The sequence below is a fragment of the Lactuca serriola genome, chromosome 7, assembly GCF_051521515.1.
Source record: "Lactuca serriola cultivar US96UC23 chromosome 7, Lser_US96UC23_V15, whole genome shotgun sequence".
NCBI classification, from domain to species: Eukaryota; Viridiplantae; Streptophyta; class Magnoliopsida; order Asterales; family Asteraceae; genus Lactuca; species Lactuca serriola.
The window spans coordinates 70,703,034-70,730,920 of record NC_136414.1 but is presented as its reverse complement, the minus strand read 5'-3'; the positions used below and the strand labels follow the sequence as shown (position 1 = coordinate 70,730,920).

The 27,887-nt window shown below is 32.5% G+C and overlaps 1 pseudogene across 1 annotated transcript; it reads left to right on the top strand.

The window, feature by feature from the left end:
- Positions 1–19,899: 19,899 nt before the first annotated feature.
- On the top strand, positions 19,900–27,141 carry LOC145062079 (uncharacterized; annotated as a pseudogene). The gene is made up of 7 exons (XR_013687416.1): positions 19,900–20,285; positions 22,164–24,413; positions 24,492–24,809; positions 24,886–24,985; positions 25,053–26,004; positions 26,081–26,608; positions 26,699–27,141. The product of XR_013687416.1 is annotated as an uncharacterized LOC145062079 (transcript).
- The last annotated feature ends 746 nt before the right edge of the window (positions 27,142–27,887 follow it).

The window sequence follows — 27,887 nt, the reverse complement described above, 5'->3', positions numbered from 1 at the left end:
TGTGTTGTGCTGAGGTGGGCGACGCGCAACTAGTCAAGAGTCAAGTTCACAACAGTACTCTCACGAGTCCTGAAATCATCCGAGAGGCGACTGAAAGGGATCGTACGGAAGGGCTACGCTGATAAGAAACAAAAACCCTTGGAATTCCAAGTTAGTGACCAAGTCCTTTTAAAGGTCTCACCCTGGGAAGGCCTGATACGCTTCGGAAAGAGTAGAAAGGTAAATCCAAGATACATTGGACCGTCTGAGATCCTTGCTAGGATCGGTCCCGTAGCGTACCAACTCCAGTTATCTCGAGCGCTTAGCAGCGTTCATCCCGTTTTTCACGTGTCAAACCTAAATAAGTGTCTGTCTGATGAGACACTTGCGATTCCCCTCGACAATATGGAGTCAAACAAGAGTCTACACTTCATGTAGGAATCATTTGAACTCATGGACCAGGAAGTCCAGCGCACGAGACGAACGTCATATCCAGATAGTGAAGATTCACTGGAATACCAAACGAAAACTTAAATTCACTTGGGGGCATGAGAATCCAAGGAAACAGAAGTACCCCCATCTTTTCTGGGTCCGCGAGTCGTATCATTATTCTTGAATTTCGGGACGAAATTCCCTCTAACGGGGGGATGATGTGACAACCCGAAACTTCTACTTGGTACATCGAGTCAGTTAATCTAAGTTAAACTCGTTTCTATTAACTTCTAGCACAGTTTAAGGGTCCATTTAAGTGATCTAAACTTGAGTACCACCAAGGTTGAGATTAGGGATGATATATAAAGTCGTAAAGTAGCAAATTTGGGCCATACACCCTCTTGGGAGGATTATACGGCCGTACACACGGGTGTGCATCCGCACACCCACCCCCCAGCGGCACACTCACCTCTATAAATAAGGGAGACCCTTCATTCATTCTTTTCCCTCTTTGGCTGCACTCTGCTTTCTCTCTCTATAATCTTCATCCAAGAACACTCCAAAGGCTTCAAAAACGTGAGTATTCTATCATCTAACTTGATATACTTGTAAGACATCTTGATCTAAGCTTTAATTCATCATCTTCTTCATCCTTTGAAGGTGTACGGCCGCACACCTTCATAAGGTGGCCGTACACACCTAAAAGACTCTCCAAAGTGAGAGTTTGGCCCTCATCTAGTAGCTTGGACTTGGTATTAACCTTGAATCACTTGAAAATTGACATGTTGGACTTAGATGAAGAGTGTATGGCTGCACGCCCCTATGTACGGCCGCACACACTCTGTACGACTGCATACCCTTATGCACGGCCGCACACCCCTATGTACAGCCGCACACTCCTATGTACGTCCGCACACACACTCTTATGGCCTTACACCCAGTTTGATGTTCATATTTGGCCTTAAATTTGCAAAACCACTAAGTATGGGACCTAGAACACTCCTTAGATGCTTGTAGAACATTGGAAACACCTCTCATCATGAGTGTATGGCCGTACACTCATGGACCGTACACCCATGACCGTATACACCCTTAGGGTGGCCATACACCTCCTTCACTCAATCACATAAGGTTCTAACACTTAATTCAAGTGTTTCCAAGACCTTATAGTGGTTTCCTATCATGTCTAGTCATAAAATACCCTAATTTGAATCAAATATGTGTCATTACATGTTAAATAGGGTCCAATTGTGTTCAAGGCTTCAGTTGACACTCAGCATTCATACCGATCTTACAATCGAATCCTACGTCGAAACGGTGAGTTCATACCCCTACATTTTCCGTGTTTTTTATGTTTTCAAGGGGGGGGGGGGATACAAGCCAAACTCAGAGTATTTTATTAATTTTTAAACTTATTAATACAGTCCAATGATTTCCATGTTTAATAACATATTCAGATATTTTATCCCTTTTTGTAATATGTTGAGCATAAGGGAAACTTTTAATTTGGAAATCTAACTTCATAACTTTCAGAAAGGTTTTTTTACAAATCATTTTCCATATCAACTCTAAATAAACTATAATGGGTATAGTTTGGGATAACCCTCTAGGCAGTTCTACCAAATCAGATTTCATGGATAAATATGTATAAACTATGACAGATTTAGTTTATGTTATATATTTTCTCAGGTGTATAAGGTACATTTATTCAAGGATAAATACTGTTTTATACTGTCTCTAGCCTGTAAACTAGATTATACATAATTGTGAGGCTCTACTTCAATATTGTACCCTTAGGTGTACATGGATAAATCCTTTTAGTATAACCAGAGTCTCCTGGAGGGAGAGCGTGAGATTTGTGAATAGATCTATTTGGGGCTAAAAATCCCACACCTGAACTGCTAGCTACAGCTAGGCAGCATGCCTGGGGTGAACAAATGTCATTTAGCTTAACGCCTGAAGAACGTTATAAAGGTGTCTCGGTCATATCAAGTATGGTTGTTACACGAATCGCAAATAAGTATAAACTAACTTTGGTTTACGGACTCTACCCTTCATTTATTTTATTTTAACTAATAAAACTACTTATATATATATATATATATATATATATATATATATATACTGATAGTAATCAGGGATTTATAAACTTGCATCTCTACCTCTAGGACGGATAACCGTTTTTAGGGAAAATATAAGATTTTCCCGGGATAACTCGGCTATTCATAAATGAATTTTTTTTACATGTAACTAATGGATATTCATATTCATTCCACGACTCCTTGAATTGTACATACCTTGTATGAATCTGGAAGTCATGGAAGGAATGGTTTTTCAGACACGCTTTTCATAAGAAAGTATAGGATTTTCATGAGGAACACTTTCCAAAAGGATCAAAGAAACATTTTTTCCACCAAAACTAAATGTTTATGAACTCACCAGCTTTATGCTGATATTCTTTCAAAACTACTTGTATTCTCAGGGATTTAGTAGACAAGTACTTTCAGGAGATTGGAGAAGTCGGAGTGATAGAGTCACTTCTTTCTATTTTACTTTGGATATGAACAAAACTATGTATTAAGATAATGTAAAACCTTTTTCATATATGTAATCAATGTCTGGTTGTGTTTACTATGCTTGCTATGATACAATTGTTGTGATACTATGTATGACATCCTCCGCCCCAGAACGATTCACAAAGGAAGTATTATAGAGAGACATAGTATATATGTTCATGACATGGCATGGCTGATGTTATTTAATTCAAATGGTTAGTTGATTACTTGAAACATTATACAATGAATAAATTTGTAATAATTATGGTGATTAAATAATAGATATTGTTTATATTCAATAGTTTTGAGACCATAATTAATTAGTTTATTATTGTGTTTCACTTTGCAAATTTTACTTCCTAAATGATTTGATTATTCAAAGCACCATAGTCGCTCATACTTTGGGAAGTGAGTAGTCAATGAAGAATGTCATGAATTGGATTGTAGATTGTTTAAGGATGTTAGACATATCAATTGTATTGCTACAACGTTCATGAGTACTTAGAAGATGGGGATTTTGAGTATTGGATAAACACATGCTCAGAGAATTACTTCATATATTATATCATGAGTAATTATGAGACGATAATATCTTATATTCTTAAAACTGAGATATATGAGTTGTAATTTACAAGTCGATTGTACATTGGTATTGCAAAAACACATCAGTAATAGGATGTTATGAAACACAGTGTCATGTATGATTTAGTGAGTAAAGGATACAAGCATATGAGTCAAAGTTTATTCGTTACTTTTTCCCTAACGGGAAAATCAATATCTTGGGCCCCTCGATGATTTGTTATCGACATCTTAAATGCTTGGTCGATCCCTGACTAAATTGATGTGTCCAATTAATAGTTTGGATACAGTTGTCATAAATCGGGAAATCAAGAAACATAATTTTGGACAGTGAGATTGAGTTCAGTCCATGTCTCATTCCCATATGATATCTTGAAGAATGATGTAATATTTGACCATTTATCTTAGGAACAATGTTTGTTTAGTTCAGAGTTCGGCAGTTGCTATGGAAGCACTCTTTGTTGTTTAATTTAGAAGTCATACTAGTAATTTAGTTTTCGACTTATCCAAGTGGGAGACTATTGGATTAGGTGTCTAAGACAATAACTAAGTTAGTATAATCTTGAATTAATAGCAAAGTCCTTTTGGGTTGCCCTCAAACCTAGTAATTTAATAGCATGACTTTTAGAGAGAGAGAGAATGAGTTATTGATTTATTATATGTTTAATAAATAATAATAAATGAATTTATTAATATATTATGAAGATAATATATTAAATAGAAATAATAATATTCAATTAATAATTAATCATAAATTAATTAGATTAAATTTGGGATTAATTGTATTAATTAAAAGTGCAAGGGTTAAAGTGCAATTGTTCAATAGTTGAACAAGAAAGAGTCCATAACTGTCCTTGGAAGGAGGTGGACGAAATTAGGGTATTCCAGGTCATCTGGAATATTCCTTGATAAGTAAGAAACTGAATAATTACCAATTTGAATAAATATTATTATATTCATTTTTAGGGTTATCTAGGTTTTCAAGTTTAGCCTTTAATTTTCGGTCACTCATTCTTAGATAGAGAAATTCGAAATTACACTCACCTCTCTCCTCTCTTTTCAAATATCCTAGTTTCTAGGATTGGTTGTCAACCATCAGAGGCACGAAACTTGTGGTGCTAACTTCAAAAAGCTTTAAAGAAAGAATTCTTGATTGTTTACTACAACAATAAACAAGGTACGTAATCTTCCTCATGAATTCATATTTCATTAAGAAAACTTTGTAGTTTGATAGTTCATATAATGTTAACTTTATGTGAAAGAAATAGATCCTCCTTAGCTTTCATGTGCCCTAATCATTTAATTGTTAAATGTTTTTCTACTTATAACATTGTTTTGTAATCTACATTTTCCATCACACGTGGCCCATTTAAATGATCTACGCCAAGCGTACACCCCAAGTACGCTTAGCGTAAGTACCAATTTTGCAACATAAATATACTTTTTGGTCAAAAAGGAAAAATACCTAATGTCTGGGTGTTACATGCCCCCCCCCCCCTCTCTCCCTCTTTGTTCTTGTTCTTATTCTTGTTATTGTTCTTCTTTTTCCTTTCACCATTTAGCATCATCTGGAAGTTCATTGTAAATTTCACCATATGTAATTCTATCTTATTACAGACCAATAAATCAAAAAAAATTCCATACAATGATAAAATAAGCCATATGAAACTTCTGATGGGTTTTATAGGAAACAAAATTATATAATGTGGAAAACAATTAACATTTAATAGAGTACATGCATCCTATAAAAGGTTTATGTCATACACTTTGATAGCAACATATAATGAACAACTAAACCTAGCATAACCCTAGTGTAATTCGAAATTACCAAGTATATAGTTACATACCTTTTGATTTGTTGTAGTAAAAAAATCACTTCAATCTCCTTGTAGTGTACGTCTTGGAAAACTTAGCACCAAAAGTATGATGCATCTAATGGATTACTCCCAAACCCTAGAACTTGAAGACAAGAGAAGAGAGGAAGGAGGAAATTTTTGGCTAGAGTATCTTCCGAGGAAGAGTATGAACGAATTTGAGATCCTAAGGGGTCCTATTTATAGTTTAGGTAACTTAGAGACAAAGCAAGATTTGAATAATTAAATAATAGATTTAATCCAAGTTCAAATCATTTTCTTATTATCATCCAAGAGGCTTCTGGAAACCCTAGGAACTCCACAAAACCGTCCATATCATGATACTTCTATAATTGCATTTTTTATTCAACTATTAAACAACTACAATTCACCCCTTACACATATAATTAATTCCAATTAATCCCAAATTAATTTTAGATTAATTCTGATTAATAATTAATTAATTCTAATTGATTTCTTATTAATTTATTTATCATATAAATTAACAAATCAATTATTAACAATTGATCCCATATTAATTTATTATTCACATAATAAATTAACAAACCAAGTGTCTATTTCTAATTAGTTTATTAATCATATACTAATCTAATAAATCATCATCTCTCTATAAATGTCATTTTAATCAAGTTCCAGTTATTAGTGCAACCCAAAAAAGACTTTGCTTTTAACTACAAGAATATACCAATTTAATTATTGGCTTAACACCTTATTCAACAACTTCACCATCTGAAAGTCTATCAATAGAGCTTATCAATTTTTTACAAAAAAAGGGAGAATACATGATTATCATCATTTGTTTTGGATCAAAACACAAACACAAAATGTACACCATCCTATATACTTTAACTCACACTGTCACCACCAAAATCAAACCTTGACTGTTAATCAACATCACATATCTGCAACATCAGATTTGAGAGATTTTGGTTTTTGTGAGATTAGAAAAAAAATGCTTAGCCCCCAATCTCTTCATTTTTTACTCTTATCACGTTCAATGTTTTTCAACTTACAACATCATTATTCCCACCATACAACCACCACATACCTCTCTTATTCCTCCACTCCATAACATCGAAGCTTCCACCATCATTGTCACATCCACCACTAGATTATCTTCCTCATTATAATCTCCTATGTTCCTTGTTGAAATTCTCTTCTCATTCAGACCTAAAACCCAAAATCAAAGAGGAAATGGGTGATTTTGTTAGTCTTTTACTCTAAACCAATAGAAATCACGTATAGGTGTAGGAAAAAGAAAAGCATACATGTAGAGCTTTAACTTGTTTACATACATTGATTTCACTTGTCTTGGATTCAACCAGCATTTGGAGCTTGAAATCCTTGAGATTTTGAGGTTTGTTCATGAGTGGTCAATGGCGGGAGTCTTTTTCCATATTTTTAAGGGGTATTTTTGGTTTTTTCTTATGGAAGGAGTCTTTTTTCCATTATAAGGTTGATGAGAATGAAATGATATGTAATCTCCCTATTCTAATAAAAGAATAATTTTAATCTCCTTTTGACATGTGTCATCATATTAGGTCTCCTAATTAATGCATATTTTATTCTTTTTTTTGTTGTATGTCACCCTATTAGACCTCCTAATTAATGCATGTCACTTGTCAACCTATTAATTCTCAATTTCAAATTTCAAATTTCTCACTCTAATTACATTAAATTAATAACATTAGAATAAAAACTAGAATAAAATTATTACAAATTATATGGTGATATAATTTCACATATTTATTTAAATTAAGGATTATACTTTTATATAACTAAAAAAATATCTCTTAATTAATAATTTATTTAAAATAATTGATTAATAATTTTAAGTTCTAACTATTAAAGTTTAATTAACTTTATAACCATGGTTTCCACGGGTTATAAACTAGTTATTTAACAATTATAGGTAAAAAGTAAAATGATTATGTGATATTTATAGTTATTTAAGGAAATAGAGAAGGTGGAATCATTAAGTAGATTTAGATCACAGAAATTAAGTCATCTAACCATAATGTAATGTGTATTTAAAGAAAATAAGCAAAAAAATGTTTTTGGCAAAAACAATCACCAAGTTTGGAATGAGCATTTCAAAATGAATTTTTTTTTGACAAAAAAATACATTTTGTATTGACATTTCGGGATTCCGGACTGAAATTATGGGGTCCATAAAAACAATTCTGAAATTTCAAAAACAGTTTGAAATCCGATGAGTAATTCTAGATTTCCGAGAAAAAAAAATTGTTTTTATTTAAATCTAAACAAACATATTAATGTGAACTATATGCGATATTAGAACATAAAAAAAAAATGCTTTATTGAGAAACGATCGCATTAAAGATTCGGAATGAGACATTGGTGAGTAAAAGATAAATTTTCAAAAACTGAAAAAAATAATTAATTATTTTCTTTAAAAGACTTATTATAATGGTTAGTTTATTTAATTTTCCTTGAGAGGGTTATGAATAAATGACCTTTATATAATTTACTCATAACGTTATAGACGACGGCGTAACATAATGCATAGTTGCATACATACTCTTTTTTTAACGGCAACAAAGGAATATATATATTACAAAACAAAAAACCTAGTTGGGTGCTAGCAAAGATATAGAAGTTCACGATTACAATAAAAGTGAATACAATATTTTAGACAATAGTACGAACAAATCTTCAAACACCCCCGGATGATACGACAATGCGTCGATCGATATAAACATCATGTACATAAATATCTTCACCAAAACATAAATATCTTAACCAAAACAGCATGTTGATTGGATGCCAACTATGATCTACTATATGAAATAAAATTAGAAAAGTATGTATAACAGGTCCTTGTTCTTTGTAGTATGTCTAGCTTTCAGGACAAAAATGAAAAAGATGTTACACCCTTAACACATGTGGTTTGGAACGTTGCAAACTTGATCTTTTTTTTTTTTCCTTTTTTTTTTTCTCTAAAACAATTAGGGCATCTAAAACCATTAGGGCATCTCCAACAAAACATTGAGATCAAGGAGCACAACAGTTTGGAAGAAATTTTTTATTAAAAAGTTTTAACACCGGTCTATCCTATATTCTATTTTTAGAGTCTAAAAGAGAGTAAATGCTCTTAGACTCAACTATATTTCATATTTTAAAAATAAAATTTTAATAGTATTACTCTAAATTTGAAGTAACTTTATTTATTAATTTATAAGCACTAGAGCGAACGTTTCGTTTAACATATTTTGAACCTTCAAGTTTAGCTAGTGCATATATCTAATTTATTTAATTTAATCTAACGTTGAGTTTATATACTTTAAATATATTTAATTACACTGTTATATTTTATTTTAAATACAATAATTATTTCAAATATATTACATTTTTTAATATTTTTTTTCATAATTAATAATGCAATAACATTTTTAATAAAACTTCAAATTCACACACACACACACACACACACACACACACACATATATATATATATATATATATATATATATATATATATATATATATATATATATATATATATATGGTTAGGTTTATATGAAACGGCCTAATTTTATGAGACCGTGAGACGCAATCATAACCACTCATTTAGTAGATAAAACAAAAACATTTTTAAAATGCAAAATAATTGAAAATTTTAGAAATTTTTTTTTCCAATATTATTTTCGAAATATATATTTTCCAAAAAAAATAAAAAATAAACCAAAAAAATAAAAAATAAATAAATACATTTTTTTTACATATTTTAGTATAATATTAGAATATTCTATATATCTGGCAAATCTAGTAGAATATTTTAACATTCTAAAAATTACATTAGAATATGTACAGTGTAATATTCTATTAGAATATTCACGTATTTTAAAAAAACAGTAATTTTTATTTTTTTTATTTTTTTTATTTTTTTTATTTATTTTATTTTTTTTATTTTTTTAAATTATTTATTTATTTTTTTTAGGTAAATAAAGTTCCGAAAATAATAATTAAAAAAAGAATTTTTGGATTTTTTTTTTTGCATTTTTAAATTATTTTTAGATTATATATATATATATATATATATATATATATATATATATATATATATATATATATATATATATATATTATAATGCAAGTGTCGGTGGCAGTAGCATCGGATGGTCGTTGGTGGTGGGTTTTGATGGTAGTGGCAGTGTTGTAAAACTCGCCGAGTTGGCCGATTACTCCTCCGAGTACTTGCTACTCGGCCCATTACCGATTCGAGTTATAGAATCCCGAGTACTCTCCGATCGGCCCTTACTGAACTAAGCAGAGCTTTTAAAACTTGGTCAACTCGGTGATTAATATGTATAATATACTTAATGATTTATTATTTAACACACACATGTGATTATTACTACATATATATCTTAAATTTTCAGTAATTATTTACAAAGTGAGATAATTATGTGTTTTTTTAGTTTTTGTGCATTTACATGTATCTAAATTTGTTATATATTTCAATCAACTTATGCTTTTAACTTATGATTTTCACATATATAATTTTCCTAAAAATATTTCTACATGAATTACCAAATCTGAGTACTCCCCAAGTAAGTACTCCTGAGTACTTCCGAGTACTCGCTACTCGGTAGTTGGCCAAACACCTACCGAGTAACGAGTTCTACAACCTTGGGTAGTGGTGTTTAATGGTAGTGTTAATGACAATAGCATTGGATGAGAATGAAGGTGAGGATGGTGTTAAATGGCATGGGTGGAGGTAAGGATGTCAACAGGGGCAAACGGGACGGGGACTGCATCCCTCACCCCCACCCTGAAATTTCCATCCTCCCCACCCCTGTCCGTGATCTTGCCCCTGAATTTCTAGATTACCCTCGCCCCTGTCCTCGTTTCCCTAGCCCCGATTGATTTTTGGATATTTTTTTTATTATGTTAAAGAAAGTTGTTTTTTGGGCTTAAAAAAGCTATTTTGGGTTAATAATAATTATTTGTAACATAATTTTACATGTTAAAAATCAAAATGCTATCACATTTAAAATACGTTATACTAACAAATTAAAAATATAAAGTTTTTGTTGATTTTTTGAAGTTCAAAATCATTGCTATTATTTATTATCTTTTATATAATTAATATAAATAAATATATGTAGTATATTAACGGGGACCTCATGGGGGTTTGGGACGGGAATGTCTATCCCGTCACAACCCCTAAAACTAAAATGGGGGTTAACCTTGATCCCGCCCCCGCTCCCACCCCCGCCCCCGGTTATTTTAACAAATATCCCCCATGTGGGATTGTGGCCCCATGAGTTTGGGGTCTCACAAGACTTTTTGACATTTCTAGGTGAAAGTGGTGTTTGATTGCAGTAATAGTGGCAATGGTGTTTGATGAAATAAGTTAGTGGTGATTGATGACAAAGGTTGGTTTATCGAAAAATGTGGTTGTGTCAAGAGGGAGAGAAGGGTATGGGGTGGTGGGATCCACTTGTTCTATTAAATACATATTAGTTATTTTTTTAAAATTAACAAATAATAAAATAAAAGGTATAATAATTTAAAACTTCATGAAAGGTCCTTATGGTTAGTAAATGACGATTTTGTCCTCACATGCCTCACATATGTTATGATTTAACAAACTAAAATAGATGATGTTAGTCATGAAAGCTGTCTATGAAAAGTTCTAAAACCACAAGAACAATCCTTAAGATCAAGGTTCTAGATGGCGTGAGGCGTGACGTGGCGGCAAGGTCAAGTCTCAAGCTTAACGAGCCATGGCGAGTCATGGCGTTTTTCAAGGCGTGATATAAGGCGGCGATTTTGTATTAATTTAAAATTATATTACCACATAAATATAACTTTATATTAAATATAACTACTTTTTAGAAGTGTTAGATCAATAACTAGTAACAAAAATTTAACAAAAACCACAATACTTGTATCTTCGATTAGAAAAGACATAAAAAAGAGCAAAAAGCCGTGTCTCAAACGAAAAAACACGCGCCATAACACGTCATAGAGCGCCATATCACGCCTTGTCATGCGTCACGCCTAACAGCAACGTTATGAGGCTTTTCGTAACGGCGAAGCCACGCCTCACGTCATGACGCGCCTTTTAGAACACTGCTTAAGATATAATTTATTCCTAACCTAGCACCAAAATCCATCTATATTCACTATTAGACTTGAATCATCAACGTCAAAGAGAAAAAAAACATCTGATATTGTTAGGCTAAGAGCTTTTGTTAACTATTTACAATTTACTTTTTCAAAAAACAATACAAAATTAACCAATAAAAAAAAACCTTAAAAATCAAATAGGGTGTTTAAATGGAAAATTGAGGTGTCTTTTTAGCCAACCCCATAATATTTAATAATATTCGATATTGATATAATTTTGAACATCAACACAAACTTTATAAAAATGTTATTTGTCAAGACTATCTTTCGGTAGACATATCTTTCACCAAATGGTGAAGTCCATAAAAAACAGGAATATCCTTTTTGAAAAAAATTGTAAGAACAAGGGTATAAAATAAAATTTTGAAAAAGACCATAACAAGAAACATTTTGTAAAACCAAGGTGTATAAACGGAAATTTAGATCAAACATATATGTTCATGGTGCTTAGTTGGTTCATGAATTTGAAGCTACATGGGATGGACCTGATCATCGCGCTGCCACTAGAATTCTTTGATTGGCTTACCACAATCTTGAATGTGGAAATATCGGCCGGTCTTTATTATACCTATTAGGCTATTCTCCATCAACCTATCAATACTTCGTTCAAATGGCAAGCTCATCAAACCCTCCTCCTCCTTCTCCTCCTTATGCTTCAGCGCCAATACAAGACCTTGACTACTTGTACGCATCAATTGCAAACATTTCAAACTTTGTTTCTGTTAAGCTTTCCAGTGAACGCAACTACCATCTATGGAAGACACAGATGCTTTGTCTCATGAAGAGTCACAATATGGTTGGCCTCGTGGATGACACAATTGCCTGTCCAAGAGTTTCAAGCAATGTGACTATGAACCAATACGATAGTCTTCTCAAAAGTTGGATCTTCGGTTCTGTTAGCGAAAATGTACTTGGTGCTGTAATTGATCTCATTTCGGCCAAAGATGTTTGGGACAAACTGAAAACCTTCTATGATGCAACTATGAGTCCTCAACAAGGTATATGTTGATAATCCAATAAAAATCCCAACAATGAGCAATCGCAACTTGATTGTATCTTCATTTTCTTAATCCAACAAGTTTTGAGCTATATATCCCTTATAAATCTCATCTCTCTCACTCGATATATATATATATATATATATATATATATATATATATATATATATATATATATATATAAAACATGTACAATAATATCCACCAAATGATTCTAACCAGTATATTCCGAGTGAATTTATCATGTAATGGACAACTTTTGTCTTTTTGAGTAAAATGACCCTCTTGCCTTTTTCTAAAACCAATGAGAAATGTGCATTTGTAATTATTCAAGTTTATTTTATTAAATATTAGGGGTAATATGGTAAAAATATATATTACTTTTGGTAGTGGACAATAATTTTGGGACAAACTAAAATAGTAAGGTGGACAATAATTGTGGGACAGAGGAGAGTATATTATATAAGAGGTATTGTTGTCCGTTTGCCTACTTATCCGTGCAATAAGCGGGACTTTTGGTGATTAATTTTTATTACTAGTCAGTCAAGCATTTTGTAATTAACATTGCATAAAGAAAAGTTCATGTTTTAAAAAAATCTTGTTATATAACAAGAATTCCAAAATGGTATGCAGTAGAAGCAAAAACAAAAACAAAAGACATAGATGCGGTTACATCAGAAGCAAAAGCACACGACAAAGACACAATCACGGTCAATATAGGAACAAGAGATAACGAGAAGGAAAGCATAATAGGCTTAAAGGAAGAGGAACGCGAGAAGTTACATAAAGCAACTGTGAAGGGGGATTGGAATGAAGCAGAAAGCATCATAATAAACAACAAAGAAGCAGTAAGAGTGGCAATCAACAATGACGGCAGCACAATACTTCACTTGGCAATTGGATTAGGTCATAACAAATTCGTGGGAAAATTACTTATGTATTTAAAAGATGAAGACGTACTTAAAAGGAGAAGTTCTGATGGAAGCACAGCCCTTCACATCGCCGCAATTGTTGGGAACAAATTTGCAGCGCATCTCTTAGTTGAAAAAAACAAAGGCTTGTTGCGCATTAAAAACCATAAACGCGAGGAACCATTGCAAAAAGCTTATGAAAATATGCATCTTGATACAATTGGATATTTATTCAAAGCCTCCAATGTTGGTGTCAAAACCAGGTCGCTCTCTTTTCCTTCACGGGACAATGCTCACCCTCTCCCTCACCCTTACCCTCACCCTCACCCTAGTGACGAAATAGGGGTTGACCTTCTTGTTAATGCTATTTCTGCCCACGAATACAGTGAGTAGCCGAAATATTACACAAAGACATATTGCATTAAATAATAAAACTTTATTTATTATTGTCGCAGATCTATCGTCAGAATTAATTGAAAATTTTCCTAAAATTGCTGTGAAAACTGATGGTGTACTCATGGCGTTGGCTAAAACCTTTCCGAGTGGATTAGATTACTGGGAAACACTTATCTACCCATGTAAGTTTTTAATGTATAATAGTAAAGAGCTTTCTATATTATTTTTTATTTATATTTTTGTTATAAGGGTGATTGATTGTGGTTTTCCTGTTTTAGCTTTGGACGGTATCTGGGAAAGACTATGTGAGGCAACAGTAATGGTTTTGGGGTCATTTCTGATCATCCCGATGTTTATACTCGGTTCCATATTTAATTTTGACGAAAAACTCCCAATATTGAGCAGTAAACCACTCAATGCATTTATTATTATATTTTGAACTCAAAGAGAACTCTATTTTACTGATAATGTTTTTTTTTTTTTATTTTTTTTTATTTTTTTTTTTACTTTTGCAGTTCTAATTGTGATACCTGCGATTGTCGGTTCCTTGGCATATTTCCTCATATCAATGGTTTGGTACTTATCTGTTATGGCGTATTATCTTTTGTGGAAGGCATCATCGGTGATAGGTAATAAGAGCATGTGGAGTCTATCCACTTATTGCAATTTGGTTTTGTTAGAATTAACCTTTATACCTAAGAAAAACGAGCAACAGAGAAAGAAAGAATAAGGGACAAAACTAGTTTAATAAGAACAAAATAAGAAGAAATTTTATTGCTTGGAATGCAACATTTTTTGCTGGAAATCTTAATTAAATTTTACCTAAACATGGTCTCTATTTACACTTATCATAACTGAATTCTAAACAAACACAAAAACTTCATAAAAAGAATGTTTCCTAAAATACCCTTGGCTATAAAATTGTTTTTCAAAAGCGATTAACCCAACAATCACCCCCTTCACTCACAATAGCGTTTAATCACCTTCTTTTCAAAGCGTATCGAGTCTCGACCTTTCCCGGACACCCGACTTCCACCTTGGTCACATCCAAAGTCTTCTATCAACCCCTTGAAATTGTTCACAACACTAGTAACATGTAACATGACATCCTGTTGGAGACATTCATTACCATCTCGACTTTTCCTAGATCAACAACCTTTTCCTCGGTCACATTCAAAGCTACTGAATTTGAATGTCCATCACGATAATATTCACATTGTGTTGTTTTTCCATTCTCTTCTTGTCTTGACATTCATACCTTTGTCGATCATTCCTATTCTGAGAAATTCTTCCACCAAATGCCCTCAATTCGACCGTTTCCCATATGTCGTATGCCTCCATAATCGGGTTAACTTTGACTGTCCACACTGGATAATTTGTTGGATTCAAAACTAGAACTTGATACGACATTGAACCTCATGGTAACATCGTCATCTTATTCTCCCTTTTGACATCCCCAACCTCTTTAATCAAACTTGTTCCGAGGGAACTCTTCAACCGGTCAATAAAACAAGGTCACGAACACCTTTACAATCTTTTGTCACCTGCAAAAATGAAATGAATTAAAGATACCTGCTTTGATGTCTTTCTGTCCGTTTATCACACACCTCCAGTCAGTCTCTAGCTATCGTTAGAACAAATGACGATCCAAAGAAATTAGGATTGTTGTTGAGATGCTTTAACTTGCGATCAAAACTGACTTACAACACCTTCAACCGAACTCGGTTCCCTGCTGCGTCTGCCTGCAACGAAGGGCTACACATTTTCTTGAAATCAACTCTCAAACTGGCCTTCTATGTCTTCATGAGCCCTATGATTTGATACCAAGTGTAAGAATTAACCTTCATGCCTAAGAAAAACGAGCAACGGAGAAAGAAAAAAATAAGGGACAAAACTAGGATAATAAGAACAAAATAAGAACTTTTATTGCTTGGGATGCAACGTATTTTTTTTTTCACGAAATCTTAATTATTTTACCTAAGCATAGTCCTTATTTATACTAATCGTAATTGAATCCTAAACAAACACAAAAGCTTCACAAAAGGAATGTTTCTTAAAGAAACCATGGTTATAAAATTGCTTTTCAAAACCGATTAACCCAAAAGGGTTTGAAATCTAGCTAATTTCTAACAAACTAAGATAGTGTTTCCTTTCACTCAATTAACTAAATGGGAGTTGTGATTCTAAAGATGTTTATATATATATATATATATATATATATATATATATATATATATATATAACAAAATCGTATATTTCAATTGTTAATTTTGTTTAGTATTTGCGGTTTTAAGATCATTATACAACTCATTTGGTCGCATTAGTCAATAGTTATCACTACTTTAAAGGACAAAATTAATATTTTACTTTAACGTTATTTCAATAGAATTCTTTTGTAAATTAAAAGAACTACATAACTAATTTCTTTATTAAATGTCAAATTATCCGATATCTTTGCTTACTTTTAAATCTTACATTTGAAAATTAAAAAAGTTGGTATATACTATTACCAATTTGTATCAACCAAACTTGTTGACTATCAAATATATTGATACCAAATATAATTGGTACGGTATCGGTAGCAATTGTTTTATACCAACATAGTTGTTAGTTGTTACTATACACGGTTTAGGAAAAAAAAATTGGTGACATACCAATTCAATCCCTAGTTTTTTTACCCTAATTTTACCCTTTTAAATTTTCTTTACTACTTTCTAAATCTTCAAAGTCGCATTTATTTTTTCTGGCTACACCTCCTTTGCTTCTCAACTCTTTACACAAAGGATTTGTTTTTAAATAAATGGAGTCTATTGGTTGGTTAATAGGCTGGAGATTTGTTTTATTCTTGATTTTATTTAAATATAAGAGTATATTTTTGATCATAGGGTATATTTGCGCAGTTTTCTTTTTTATCATTTTTAAGAGTTTTTAACTTTTAACTTTAAAAAAAAACTTAAATAAAGAAAAAAACTTCATACCTAAGTGAGAGCTTAAATCTTTTGTTTTTTTTTAAATAAAAAAACTTTTAATTCAAAAGCTATTTGAAATAAAAATTAAGAAAAAAACTCTTACATAATATAAAAAATTTATTAGTTTACCCTAAAAATATAACATATATATTTATCTTTTTTAAACAGATGTATGTTTATGTAATTTTATATATTTTAAAAGTTTTTATCTACCTTTTTCAACCACTCATATACAAATAAAAAGTTATACTTTCCAGCAAATAAAAAGTTATATATATATATATATATATATATATATATATATATATATATATATATATATATATATATATATATATATATATATATATATATATATATATATACTTAGAAATGAAGTAGAAAGAATATAATTCGTGATTTTGAAAATCAAATCCTTTTTAATTTTCTTTTCTTTGGAATTATATTAAATTGTAGTCATTTTCAAAATAAATATATACATGAGGATGAGGGTATAATGGTCGATATAAATATATAATTCGATATTTTATTTATTGTAGAAAACAAACATCCACTATTTTCCGATCCAAAGATGGCCAACTTGGTGAATTTAACTTCTAACCACTGATCACCCGTTAAAAAATTACTATATAAAAAACACATAGCCCCCAAATATTTATTTTAGTTGTTCAAGTAATAAGCTTGTTGGTGCAGTTACACCTATTAAAGATATTGAGAACAAAAAAAAGGAATGGGAAGAAGCAGAAAAGGTTCTAAGATTGGTATGTGATGAAATAGACAAGTTAGAGTATTCTGGTACGCATCATCCTTATTACACGGGACCAATTCTTGAGGCCGCCTGTCAAAATGTTTATAAGGTTGTTGATGAGATTTTGTTCAGATCCCCTGAAGCAATTCAGTGTACAAATAAAAGTGGATATGACATCATTCAATTAGCAATTCTACACCGATCAGTTGAAATCTACAACCTTATCTATGACATTGGGGCGCGTAAGAATCTTTATAGAACGATTGTTGATTCATCTAAGAACAATATCTTGCATTTGGCTGGAAAGTTGGCTCCTTCACATGAACTCAATCGTAGAACAGGTGCAGCATTACAACTACAACGAGAACTTCAATGGCGTGAGGTAAAGATTAAATAAATCATAAATCATAAATCATAATGTAAATATTTTTTGTATAGTAATATAAACAAGTTAAACTTATTCTTCAGGAGGTGAAGAAACTTGTGTTTCCTACATACATCACTCGGGAGAACATTTTTAAGGAGACACCAGATATGTTGTTCACAAGGGAACACGGGAACTTGGTGAAGGAAGGAGAAAAGTGGATGAAAACCACAGCGGAATCATGCAGCATCACTGCAGCACTAATTACCACAATTGTATTTGCAGCAGCAATTACAGTACCAGGTGGAACCAATGAAACAACAGGCGCTCCTTTGTTTAGAAAAGACATTGCCTTCTCTATTTTTGCAATATCAGATGCAATCTCACTATTTGCATCCAGTACAGCATTACTTGTGTTCTTATCCATCCTAACTGCACGTTTCGCTGAGATAGATTTTCTAGTCAGCCTTCCAAGACGATTGCTTATTGGTATTTGTGCCTTGTTGATCTCAACAACTGCTATGATGGTAGCCTTCAGCGCAACATTATTCCTGGTCTTTTGTGATAAAAAACCATGGATGCTTGCCCCAATATGTGGATTAGCTTTTATCCCGATTTCATTTTTTGTTACTCTACAATTCCCCCTCATAGTAGATCTATTTCGGTCGACCCATTTACGCATCTTTGGCAAGCAAAGGAAAAGTGCTTATAGAAGATTTAATGCGGACAACATAAGGTTGTTTTTTGGTAAGTGGAATTAGTACATATCTTGGAATTAATCATGTATTCTACTGAATAACAATAATGATTTAAAGGCCACGTTCTTGAGCATCATGATTATCACATCTTACATTTTGAATTTGTGTATCCGAATAAAATTAAAAAACTGTCGAATGTTATTTATCAGTATGCACTACAAGAAAAATCCTAAATAGCTACGGAAAATTACTACGCAATCAAAATCCGTTGCTATTTTACTACGGAATATACTACGGAACGACTTGTCGTAGCTATTTTGCTACAGAAATGGTTACGAAATTGCATTGTGTAGCTAAATCTTAAATAGCTACGTAAAGTTGTTACGGAATCTAAATTCATAGTTGTTTTACTACGGAATATGTTACAAAATGGTTTGTTGTAACTAATTTGCTACGAAAATGGCTACGGAATTGCATTCCGTAGCTAAATCTTGAATAGTTGCCACGGAATTAAAATCCGTAGCTAGTTTACTACAAATAACGCTACAAGTTTTTTTGTTGTAGCTAGTTCTCTATGAAACCTGTTACAAAATCCATATATGTAGCTAGTTGGCTACATAATTGGCTACAAAATCAAACTCCGTAGCTAGTTAGCTATGGAATTAGGATCCATAGCTATTTTGCTAGGAAAATTTGCTACAAAATAAAATTTTGTAGCTAATCTATTATGGAATTTGTTACAAAAAGATGAATTTACAAAATAGCTACAAAATCAAAATCCATAGGTATTTGGCTACGGAAAATTCCGTAGTCAAATAGTTACAAAACATGTTTCCGTAGCAAAATATAGAAGATTATTTTAAAATATATATTAAAAATTCACAATTATCTTTGAAAACTCAACAACAAAAATAAAATATTATTTTTAATTGTTTTGAAAACTTAGTTATAACATAATTTCTACATTATAAATATTCTTTAATTTTTAGATTTTGATGACATACACTTGCTAATTTTCATAAAATAATATTATCCCCATATTTTTTAGGCTTTGAAAATAATTACCCCTAAATCCAAATTTATTTACCCAGCTTGTACCAGCTTTTTCTAAAAAAAAAATTAATTTGTTTTATTATGGTTTTTTAGTAAAAAAAAGAAAAGAGAGAGAATCATTTGATGAACTTGAACCATGATCGTTTGGTTCAATGTTTTATTAAGGGTAAAATAGTAAATTCATACAAACCTACTTCCTCCCAACCCCAAATCAGAGGTATCACGTTCAAGAATATCCCGTTCAAATCCATCACCGGACGTCGATCGCATCTTTCCCTCTCTCGACTTGCCGCCGTTGTTGCTCAGCCACCCATCACGCCGGTCATTAAAATACCAAAGGAAGCTATTTGGTAAAAATACCTGTAATATGCCTATTTGGGTCAAATACAAGCATCTTTTCAAGCAAATCTAAAGCTCCTGTGGATTTATTTGGGAATCTTGCTGAGAATTGTTGTCTTGGATACTGAGGAAGTTGTCTCACATATCTTCTTGCATTATCGCTTCTTAGAAACCCAAGTATGTATTTGATTGCGAGACGAGAATAGAGATTGTTTTGCTGAAACTGTACAAGTATGTATGTCTAATATCATAATCTGATTTTTTATCTTCTGAAAATGGAAGTCATGTTTCCTCCGATTACTATTTCAATTTGCTTAAATTACTTAATGACCATCAAATTGCATGAGAGGGTAAAGTCAAATGAAGGGCATATAGTTATTTTGAAAATGCTTGGATGCTTCAGAAACAGGGATAAAATCTGAAAGATTTTGGTTGACATTTTTCAAGTCAAATTCTTCATCAGAACAAAGTTTTATCCCAAAATCTTCCTCTCTTGATTCGAATGGTGGTGTTCTTGGCTCATAATTAGGGTTTTGACAAACATCAGTAGTGAGAGTGACCCCTTTAGGGTGATTGGTCAACCTTCTTTGTTGACTTTCTATTGTTGGAAAAAACCATCCGTCAACAATCTTTTGAGTTCCTTTGTTAGGGCTATTACCATGGTTATTCAGTGCTGAATGATTTTCACTGAAATCATCAATAACATGGTATTCATCTTGTATTCTATTGTAATCCCTATATTTCTTTTTGTAGGCAATACAATCTACCAAAAAGTTTTTATTCCCATTATTTATATCACACTGAAAATGCAAACTTTCATCACTCGCTCTTCTTAATCCCCTTAATGTATGATCAAGGTGTTTATCCAACTTCCTATAACCATGATCACCAAAATCATTGATTTCCTTCATACGATTTGTTAAGAACACCTCTTTGTTATCTTTATGTGCTCTTTTCTTCATAAGAGTCTTATAGCCCTGATTATCTATTTCTTTAACTTCATCAATTTCAAAACCATGACCATTTTCTTCTTCTATAAATTTCATCCTCTCTCTAACCTTTTTCCTATTATCACCATATCTTGAGTCTCTCTTTCCTGAGTTATCATCATATCTCAAGCAAGTTCTGGGAGGGTTGTTTTTAGATATTCTTTTGGAACGGAATAATGTCAGAAGTTTATCTACCTGAAAAGTTTTAAATGAAGGAGGATAAACAAGATATGATAGCATTTCTAGAATATGTTAGGAGTATAGAGACATACCTGATGCTTAGACAAACCAAATTTGAACTTCCTGCATGAGAAGTAATTATCTCTAATAGCATCCTTGAATTCATGTTCGTATAGTGGATAGCAATTCCATACAGAAGTAAAGGGAACCTGCATAATAGATGGCATCTACAAAATCAATGACTATATACTACTTTATTCACAACCTTTACATTGTGATTTTCTAAAAGAAGCTATTTGCATGACTCAAACAAGTGTCCCTTGTAGTTGTAAAATAGCAACCTTATCCTTAACATAAAAGTCTTCTTTATATATAAAATATTGAATACATAAACAATGAACAACAGCATTGTTAGCAGTGTAGAAAGTAGAAACCAATACCTGAGCAGGAAAACATTTTTGTGATGATCTAAATGCATGGGGTTCTATGTCGATTTCACCATCAGAGGTAGCACGAAATACACCAAAATCTTTGAAATGACAATTAATTATTATTATTATTATTATTATTATTATTATTATTATTATTATTATTATTATTATTATTTTGTATTGTAGATTCTTGAAACTACTTTGCCCTTGTGAAACATATAGTTATTTTAAGAAGTTTCAAAAAATATGGCTATTGTTGAAGCATGAATGCATTATCCTTGATAAAAATACATTTTTTGGAATTTGTGTGACATTGGTGTAAGCATCTGTTATATACTTATTTTTTAATATTTGCGTGACTTTAGTATACGTATATACTTTTAATCGTTATGCTTGTAAGCTTTTATTAAAAGAATGATTTTGATTAATGGTGTTGTTATTGTTGATATCTTTCTTGCTAATCTTTTATTACTCCCTGATTACAACTATATTTTGATATTTGTGTGCAGATATAATAAAATGAGCAATAGAAATAGAAATTGGATGTATGAACGACTTGATGATCGCGGTCATGTCTCTCATCTTTTCATTAATGGTGTGAAAACATTCATCGAGTTTGCTTCTACTAAGCAAAGTTATATGGATGGAGATAAAATTAAATGCCCATGCACAAAATGCAATAACAAAGCATATAAAGCAGTTGATGAGGCAAAATATCACTTATACAAGTTTGGTTTTGTTCCAAATTATCGGTTTTGGGATAAACATGGAGAAACATCAACGGATAGTACTTTATTAGGGATGGATGATACATACACGAGTTTAAATGAACACCATGATCCTACTTATAGAAAACTGGTTATGGATGCAGCGGGTCCTGATTTCATGACTAGAACTCTTGATGAGGAGCCAAATTCAGAAGATAAGAAGTTTTTTGATATGCTAGAGGCAGCCGATAGAGAATTGTGGCCTGGTTGTAAAAAGGTGACACAACTATCTGTTGTAGCTCGACTATTGAATATCAAATCAGAATATCGCATCCCTGAGTTATGTTTTGATGCCATTTGTCAATTGATAAAGGATGGGTTACCGGAGGAGAATAACATGGTTGATAGTTTATACGAGAGCAAAAAGTTAATACAAGCATTGGGTTTACCTGTGGAGTTGATTGATTGTTGCAGGTCTGGATGTATGATATATTGGAAGGGCGACAAAGATCTTGATCGGTGCAAATTTTGCAACGCACAGAGGTACAAAAAGTCAAGAAATTCGTCCACACGTTCGCGTATACCTTTCAAGAGGATGCATTATTTTCCCTTGACTCCAAGGTTGAAGAGACTATACGCTTCACAAACAACAGCCGCTTACATGCGATGGCATGCTGATAATCATGGCCACCATGTTGGTGTAATGTGTCATCCATCTGATTCTGAAGCATGGAAGCAGTTTGATATTAACCATCCTTCATTTGCAGCCGAAATACGTAATGTTAGATTAGGCCTATGTACAGATGGGTTTCAACCCCATGGTGCTTCAGGAAAACAGTATTCATCTTGGCCTGTCATTATAACACCTTATAATTTGCCACCGTTTATGTGTATGAAAGAGCCTTACATGTTTTTGACTGCAATTGTGCCCGGACCTACAAACCCTAAGCAAAAACTAGATGTCTTCCTTCAACCAGTTATTGCAGAACTCAAACAGTTATGGGAAGAAGGTGTTTTAACTTATGATGTTTCTTTGAAACAAAATTTTCAATTAAGAGCTGCATTGATGTGGACAATTAGCGATTTTCCGGCGTATCGAATGTTATCAGGATGGGCAACCGCAGGGAAGCTAGCATGTCCATATTGTGGGAAACATACACAAGCTTTTAGGCTTGAAAATGGTAAGAAGATATCATGGTTTGATTGTCATAGAAGATTCCTCACCACTGATCATCCATATAGAAAAGATAAAAATAAGTTCAAAAAGAATCGTGTAGAGACAAAAGGTCCTCCTCCAAGTATGAATGGTGAAGAAACCATAAGGCAAATTGAAGAACTTGGTTTGTTAAAAGTTACTGAACTTAATGCTGACGTAGTAAATAAATCACGTGGCAAATGTGGATGGAAAAAGAGAAGCATATTCTGGGATTTACCATATTGGAAAACAAACCTCATTAGACATAATTTTGATGTTATGCATATTGAGAAGAATTTTTTTGAGAATATGTTTTACACTATAATGGATGTTAAAAAGAAGACAAAGGATAATGCAAATGCGAGAGATGATCTGAAACTCTATTGTAAGAAGAGAAAAGGAGTAGATCAAAATCAAAGAGCATATTATGCATTAGAGAAGAGGCAAAAGAAAGTCGTATGTGAATGGGTAGAGAGTTTGAGTTTCCCCGATGGTTACGTTTCAAATTTGGGGAGGTGTGTAGATTTGAGTGCATGTAGACTGTTTGGAATGAAAAGCCATGATTGCCATGTTTTTATGCAAAGATTGTTGCCGATTGCATTCTGCGAGATGTTGCCAAAAAATGTGTGGGAAGCAGTTACCGAGATAAGTCTTTTCTTCAAAAGCTTAACTTCAACGGTAATTACAACATAAGACATGAAAAGGATTGAAGCTGAGATCCCGATAATTCTTTGTAAATTAGAGACCATCTTTGTCCCTGGTTTCTTTGACTCGATGGAGCATTTGCCAATACATTTGCCGTACGAAGCAATGATAGCCGGTCCCGTGCAATATCGCTGGATGTATCCATTTGAGAGGTTTGTTTTGTAGATCACATTGTATTTCAAAATTAAAAGTTGTCACTCTTGGCTAACGTATCAAATGTTATACTTCAGATTTCTTCACCAGTTGAAAAAAGATGTGAAAAATAAAGCTAGAGTGGAAGGGTCGATTTGCAATGCATACTTAGTTCGTGAAGCATCAAACTTTTGCTCTCACTATTTTGAGCCTAGCGTTCATACACGTAACAAAAAGGTGCCTCGAAATGATGATGGGGGATTTGAAGATGATGATGACAACGAAAAATTAACTATATTTTCATATCCTGGCCGCCCATATGGGAAACTCAAAAGTAGAAGTCTGACTGATGAGGAATTCAATGCAGCACATTCTTACATATTGGTTAATGAAGAGAAGATGCAACCTTACCTTAGGTAGTATTATGAACAACATTTAATTTGGTTTTTATTTAATCTCATAAGTTTAAACAATTTAAATGGTAATGTACAGGAAGTATGAAGAGTCATTGAAAGACCTAAATCCGGATATAAGTGAAGATGATCTTGCTGCTGAAGTGGATGAAAACTTTGCTACATGGTTTCAAAACTATGTGAGTTTTTAAGTTGTTTTCTTTTCTTTTGAGAAACTTCTAATGTATTTCATTCTTTGTCATATAGGCACGCCAAAATGAAATAAAGAACAAGTACATACATGATCTTTCTAGAAGACCATTGAGGACTGTGAAATTATATAATGTATACTTTGTAAATGGGTACAAGTTTCACACGGAATCACACGGTGCGAACAAATCAACAATGAATAGCGGAGTGTGTATAAGTAGCCCATTTGGTGATTACTATGGAAAGTTGTTGGAAATATTAGAAGTTGAATACCCTGGTTTTCCAATTAAAACAACAACATTGTTTAAATGTCATTGGTATGATCCAACACCTAATGTAGGAGTCAAGGTTCACAACCAATATAACTTGGTTGATATAAACCAACGAAGAAAGTTCAACAAGTTTGAGCCATTTGTTTTAGCCATGCAAGCTACTCAAGTCTGTTTCATTCCTTACCTGAGCTTGAAACAAAACAATTCTGATTGGGTGGCCGTATGTAAAGTTAAACCTCGTGGATGGAGTGAGATACGAAAAAAAGACGTTGCTTTTCAAGAAGATGAAATTGAAGCAAATGAAATCATTAGCACTATACCAGAAACAATCGAGTATGACATCTTAAGCAACGAGTTAGATAATGAAAATAATGATGAGGGTGAGTTTGATGATGAAACTGAGGGTGAGTTTGATAATGAAACTGAGGGTGAGTATGATGATGAAAGTGAGGGTGAGTTTGAGTATAGTACATCAACCAATGAAGAAGAAGACAACGACGAAGAAGATAATCTTTTTGATTGTGATTAGCATCTTAAGGTGACTTCATCTTCTGGAAAAGGGAAAAAACAAAAGGGAAAGAATGTTCAAGGATCATCAAAATCAAGTCCATTAAATGTTTATTATTCAATAATACAAAAAATAGATGGAAGCACCATTGGATCCAACAAAAGAGGAGGCTTTCACTTCTGCTCTTCAAAGAAGTGATGTTTGGATTGTGTCATGGTTATGCACTCAGGTATATAATATATGTTTAATTATATCTGAAAAATGATTTTTTTTTCTAATATTTGATTGTTGGGAATTACTACTAGGTTGACTTACAGGGGTTATTAGCAAGGAATCCTTTGCCATTGAGTCAAGGGGTACTTTTGTCATTGGTACAACAGTTGGCATGTGATATTGGGAACGAGACATCAAAGAAACTTGCATGGATGATGGATGTGGTTGTAGCCATAAAGCCATCAGATGGGATGATAGCTTTATGATGCCCTTTGGGTTAAAACACAAGAAGAGTTTGCAAAACAGGAAAAGTCAAACCGAGATCGAAGTCAACAAATTTCAACTTTGGTTACAAATGGCTACAAGGAGTTACTTGTAACATGGGAGAAAATGTTGAAGAAAGAAACATCCGCACTTGTGACAGCTGTTGTTCGTGCAGTTTCTCCAGTTATTGAGAAAACAGTTGCTTCAGCCATCACAGAGGCTTTTCAGGTGACAGACATTATGAGAGCTAATTTATTGTCTTGAAAACATAACTTCAAAAGGGAATGCTGGAACACACAGCTGCAGCTCTTCAGCAAACTGAGTCAACTCATTCTCCTTTAGCACTTGCCTTGAGGGTAAAAACTAAAAACATAAAAGTCATGAACTTTCTTTTTTGTTCTTTCTGTAATCGTTATTTACTATTTTACCCTTTTGATTGTTGACAGGATGCTATAAATTCAGCATCCTCCATGACTCAAACATTAAGTGGTGAACTGGCTGATGGTCAAAGGAAGTTGGTAGCTCTTGCACTTGTAGGGGCAAATTCGGAATCAGTGAATCCTTTGATCTCCCAAATCAGCAATGGACCTTTAGAAATATGTCAAATGAATGGAATCCGTCAAAGGAATGAAATCCGTCAAAGGAATTGGAATTCGAAGAAATAGAAATATGTCACGTGTTTGGTTAGAAGAATTTACCAACCAAACACCTCAAGGAATGGAATCTCACATTCCAACTCCGGAGGAATCCACAAAACAAACACAGCCTAAGATTCATGTTTTTATTTTACCTGTCCTTTGTAGATATTTTATGGATAAAGAAATGTTTTTCAAGATACTAGTTGTTATTAATAGCCACTAATTACATTCAACCTTATCATTTTAGGATTTGAGACTGATTCCTTTCATTTTTACATAACTTTCTTCACATATAAAAAGATGTCACTGTTACATCACTGTTTATCATAATGTCAAAACGAATTGGATTCGAGGGTAAAACAATACGTACATCTTTTTCTCTAAAATGGGAAGGAAATATTTATATAAAAAAACATTATTAGCTTCTACTCCTTAATTTTTTGTTGACAATATTACTTTTTTTACTGTTAAATTAAAACATATTTTATATACAATATGATGAGCAATCAAAAAGCTGTTTTCTTTAATTAGAATTAAATGATGGATAAATATATTAAAATAATTAAAAACAAGAATAGTTTTCAAAGAATAATCTTGTATTGTGCTTCTGGAAAAAGGTAACCTTTGTCCAACCATATAATTCTTCGATTCTTTTTTTTTCTACCAAAATATGCACCATGAAAATTAGCCAAAGACAAAAATACAAAAAAGAAATGAAAAAAAATGCTTGATTCAATATAGTGATTTGATTTGTGATTTTGAATAAAAACTACATTGTCTTGTTATCAAAATAACGTAAGAATATTTGTTTAAGATGTGTTAGAATATATATATATATATATATATATATATATATATATATATATATATATATATATATATATATATATATATATATAAAAAATTTTGAGATATAGGCTTATTTTAATATTTCTTATCGACACGTTTAATCTTCCTTTTATTTAGTTAAAGTTTTAGAGCATCCGTCAAGCTGCTG